Source organism: Benincasa hispida, chromosome 11 (genome assembly GCF_009727055.1).
Source record: "Benincasa hispida cultivar B227 chromosome 11, ASM972705v1, whole genome shotgun sequence".
Taxonomy (NCBI): domain Eukaryota; kingdom Viridiplantae; phylum Streptophyta; class Magnoliopsida; order Cucurbitales; family Cucurbitaceae; genus Benincasa; species Benincasa hispida.
This window is the reverse complement of record NC_052359.1, coordinates 16,867,019-16,872,688: the sequence shown is the minus strand read 5'-3', so window position 1 is coordinate 16,872,688 and position 5,670 is coordinate 16,867,019.

The following is a 5,670-nucleotide window of genomic DNA, read 5'->3' as shown; positions in this document are numbered from 1 at the left end:
AGAGTTCATAGTTGGCTCAGGATTAAGATCGAGTTATCCTAGGTTATTTTAGTATGAAATAGTCAGTTTTAATATTAAACGGTGGTTATAAAGCAAAATGACTATTTCGAGGTCCAGTCTTATGCAAACTCATTGTATAGGATACCCACACTCACATGTCTCTACATGAATGATTTGTGGATCACATCATTTGTATCAGCATATAAAATGGGTCGCATCCAATAGTGTTACCAAGATGAGATACCCAATTTCATCCATATACTTTAGATCATTTAGGCTATATACTATAACTTGATCCTATTTATGTCACTACATAAAGTTAAAGTATTCATACTATAGCCATGGATTTGTTTATTCGATTTTCATAATAGAATGCAATATCAACAACTTTATTGAATAAAATACACAATAATATTTTATTGATAAATAGAATGTTTAACACAAAATTTACGACTGTGAGTTCTAGGACATTCCCAACACAAGGTATGACTCACATAGTGGTAAAGAATTTTGTTCAAACTCGCTTAGAAGTCCATTCTTATCCAACCTATCAATCTTATTGAGATTTATGTGACCTAATCTTATTTTCAAAAGTTTGGCATCTTGTTTAGGAGAAATCTTTTGTCTTTTATTATGAGTTATTGCGGTGCTAAACATTTCAGTATTAAGAAGAGCCTTAGATGCTAACGGCCTTAGTATATAAAGATTACTTTCAAGATTTGCATAAAAAATTTGAATTCCATGCTTGTATATAAACACTTTATCTATATTAAATTTCAGAGTATAAGATTATTCAAGCAAAATTTTTACATAAATCTAGTTCCTCTTCAAACCAAGAACTACGTACACATTATCTAATAATAAATCTGATTTATGTAAAAGTAATCGGAGGCCTCCCACTGCTATAGTTGAGACAACTTGCCCAGTTCCAACACGCATAGTCATCTTACAAGTCTTGAGCTACTGCCAGGTACTAATTCCCTAAAAAGAAGAACAAACATGATTAATAGCGCCTGAATCAATTATCCAGACTGAATCATCATTCTCCACTAAGAAAGTTTCTAATACTATTAAATCACATTTACCTTGTTTGGCTTTCCTCTTTTCTACCCAATACTTAGGACAATTCCTTTTCTAATGTCCCTTCTGGTTGTAAGATAACCATGGAGCTTTGTTTATTGGATATGCGTAAATTCTAGAATGAAATAACAATTATATTATTCATAAACAATGTGTATAAATAGAAACAACAAGACTCCGAGAGAATTAGGACACCAATCTAAAAAATCTCCCACTTGTCCTAATGCTTCGGGAGAATAATGTACAAGACAAGAAAAAACATGTACAGTATACAATAAACTGGGGCATACCCCAGTATCATCTTCTACTTGCCCTAGACAAGATGTCGCATGTCTCGCAAACCCAAACTCTCCAGGTGACCCTCGAACCCTTTAGTCGTGAGAGCCTTTGTAAAGGGATCAGCAACGTTGTGCTTCGACGCGATCTTCATGACTATCACATCACCTCAATGCACAATCTCCCTGATTAAGTGGTATTTTCACTCTAGCCAAGATTGATTTGGTCAAGAGATCATTAACTTACTTAATAATCTCCCGTAAGTGTGCGCCATTTTAGGTCCTAGAGATCTGCCCCATGTAGCCAATTCGAAAGGAAAAAATCCGATCGGGGCAAAACCTAAAGCGACCCTATCCATTTCTGAAGTTCACTTTGATTTTGACCAACTACACAAAACCCATCCGAAGGGGGATGCTCCCAAGGTGCCACAAGGGAGTACAAAATGATCTCACGGTGTGAACCAATGACAAAGACCATAGGATGTGTTGACATACACCCTTCACCCACTTACTATAAAAACTCTCTCTGTCCACCTTGATATTGACTCATGCAAACACCATCCGAAGGGGGATGCTCCCAGAGCACCCCGAGGCCAAACATGAATCTCAAAGTGTGAACATACAGGGAGAAACGTGAGTGGAATCATAGACATATCAGATACATCTCTTACTCCCACTGAGTATTTTATAACCTAGGGTTTAGTTTACTTAGAAAAAAACGGCTAAGGATTTTAACTAACCGACTTTTAGGTTTGCCGAAGAGTAACGTTTACCTTGGATAGTTAAAAAACTTTTGATCATCATCCATTAAACTCTTTAATGGAGTCTTTGACCAATTGTCGCATGCTTGTAGAAAATCTATCTAGTTCATCTTTCCAGGTAGGTTCCCAGGTAGGGGTGTTCCATTTCTGTCTGCTTAAGAACCCCAGCCTAGATAGAACCCGCCTTAGACAAAAGGTCCCTTATAGATAGATTTAAAAAAAATTTAATCTTTTAGGCTAATCAATTTAATCCTATTAAATCGATTTTAAAAAATTAATGTAGGGTACTAAACTCTTTAGAACCTTTTGTACTTAGGTCTATCTTAATTCAAATTTTTTATAAGAACTTGAGTTCATCTCAAGTCTGCATGCAACGCTTTTTTATCGATTTTAGTTCTAATTTCATTTATATCGCTTATAAACAGAAATAACCAAAACCACAATGCAAAGCTAAACACATGCAAGGCATTCATAACGATTATAAACAGCCTAAGTGTCATGCTCATTGCATTCTTCATTCATTGCTACTTCTTTTATATAACGCTTATATATAACAGCAACGAAAAAAGCACAACATGCTTCCATTTACCCTTCGACTATTACACTTATAATAAAAGGATGATGCATGAATATACTCACTGCATGCAAAATATAACTATTATATTTCATGATTCGTGCGCATGCTTTCATGTAATTTTGTCATGCTAGATTATAACACTTATAATACATGATGCATGTATAATTGCACAACCTAAGGTGGATTTTAAACTATATGTCAAACACTTTGCCATATAAACACCATACATCACATGTATAATAAACAAATGTTGATGAACCGGGTAAAATTGCCTCAAATTCACAAAACTAAAGCTAACTATTACAAAATCAAGGAGTCTCTGGTTCAAACAAGCGAACAGGGTCTTGAACCGTCCGGGTGAAGCAATGCGTCTCCAACCATCGTGCACCAAACTACCCGCGATCGTCTACACGAGAGAACAAACGCTTTGCTCTATTGTTTACCAATGCTCCCAGAGCTATGCGATCATTCCGCATGATTGTGAAGGTGGTAACTAAGCAATGAGGCATGCTAACTACACGATCGTTTAGCGTGCGACTTCAACTAAACAATGAGCATCATATGCTCCCACTATGATCGTCTACCTCTAGCATCTAAGCGATCGAGCAACCAATGCTACGCGATAGATTAAATGATTTACCCCATTGTTTAGCCTTAGCTAAAAGATCGTGTAGTTCATAAAAAAATCTACACGATCGTTTAGATAAATCCCAATGACCATTTACCTGAGACTACACGATACGACCAACTCTTGGTCTCCTTCTTCGTTGAGAACCGCATCTCCATGCTTCGAAACTTCATCACAAACGACTCGACTAACTCAAACTCTTTGAATTACAGACTCGATTGCATGTTAAATATGCCCAAAAACACAGGGGCCCTTACAAATTAACACTTTGTAATTAAAAGAAAGCTTTAAACAAAGGCAATTAAACCCGTAAACATCCATCAATGCCATCCATAAATGCACTTAACAATTAAATACAAATGCAGAAAACCTACCAAGACTGTAAAAGAAGTTCAAAACAAAATTGAAATTTGGATTATCAGAAAAACCTGTCTCTGATACCAATTGAAGGAAATCGGACACGAGGATTTCCATGAGTAGTGGAAGGATCTTTCCAAATTTCAATCATATATGAACATTACAATTACAATCACAAATGGAAACATACGATTATGCATAAAATAGAAACTACAACATGATTTACTACATGATCAAGGGAAGGAATTAACAAACCTTTGAAGACTCATCTTCAAGTTCCTTGATCACGAACGCTCGATCGCAGCAACACAGAAAGACACAAACATTCGTCCAAAACGACCGCTACACTGCCCGATCATAGCAAACTCGAACTAATCGATCGATTAAGTCACGAACACCCCAAACACCACGAACGGCCTCAACAGAACCTCGACTGTGTCGAGTTATGTAAGACACCACCAAGATGGTTACATTGGTATTCTCATTGTGAGAATCCAGAGGGTGGGCTCTGTGTGAACTTGGTTAGAGGTAGAAAATAGGTGGAAGAACAATCATGTAAACAATTGAGCAAGTGGGAGATGAAACAACCTATTTGCAGACCAAAAAGTTGACAATATCTATATACCAATGTAGTTCTTCAATTTTAAGCAATTGTTCGTCTGGGAAGTATGCGTTCACCTCCAACTGAATGCGATCCACTTCAGGATTTTCTAATCTCGATAAATGGTCAACGACCTGGTTCTTTGTTCTCTTGCAGTCCATTATCTCCATATTAAATTCTTGGAGTAGGAGAACCCATTGGATTAGCCTCGGCTTCGCATCTTTTTTGGTCATTAAATATCTTATTGTCGAGTGGTCGGTGTGGACTATAACTTTGGATCCCAACAAGTAAGGTCTAAATTTTTCAATCGCAAAGATTACTGTTAGAAGCTTCTTCTCTATAGTGGTGTAGTTTGCTTGTGTAGAGTTCCATGTTTTGCACGCATATGCGGTAGGGTGTAACATTGTCTTTTCCTTTTGTGCTAAAATTGCCCCCATCGCATATCCGCTGGCATCGCACATCAGCTGGAATGGCTTTGTCCAATCGGGTGCGATCAAAATAGGCGCTGTAGTCAATGTGTCCTTCAGTGCTTAGAATGCAGTGAGGCAGTGTGGGTCAAAGTCAAAAGGCCTGTCAGCTTCTAGCAACACATTCAACGGTTGAGCTATTTTGGAGAAGTCTTTCACAAATCGTCTGTAGAACCTCGCATGTCCTAGGAAACTCCTTAAAGCTTTCACATTTGCTGGAGGTGAAAGTTTTTCAATGGCCTCAATTTTTTCTTTATCTACCTCTTGCCCATCCTTTGAAACCTTGTGTCGAGCACAATTCCTTCTTTAACCATGAAATGGCACTTTTCCCAATTTAGCACCAGATTAGTCTCTTCGCATCTTTTCAGTATCCTCTCCAAGTTTTTTAGACAGACTTCATAGGTTTGCCCATAGATTGAGAAATCGTCTTGGATTGCCACTAAATCTTTAAGATACTCGAAGAATATTGCCATCATACATCTTTGAAACGTGCTCGGCGCATTACATAGTCCAAAAGGCATGCTACGAAAAGCGAACGTTCCGTATGGACAGGTGAATGTGGTCTTTTCTTGGTCTTCTGGTGCGATCATAATCTGGTTATAGCCAGCATACCCATCAAGAAAATAGAAATAGTCATTCCTTGCTAGTCGGTCGAGTATTTAATCAATGAAAGGTAAAGGGAAATGATCCTTCTTTGTCGCCACATTGAGCTTCCAGAAGTCCATACAAATCTGCCAGCTAGTGACGATCCTCATGTGGATTAACTCATTGTTTGCATTGGGGACTACTGTCATCTCGCCCTTTTTGGGAACGTATTGGATGGGGCTAACCCACGTGCTATCGGCGATAGGGTATATGATGGCGATGTCTAACCATTTAATGATTTATTTTTTAACAACATCTTTCATCACAGGGTTCAATTTG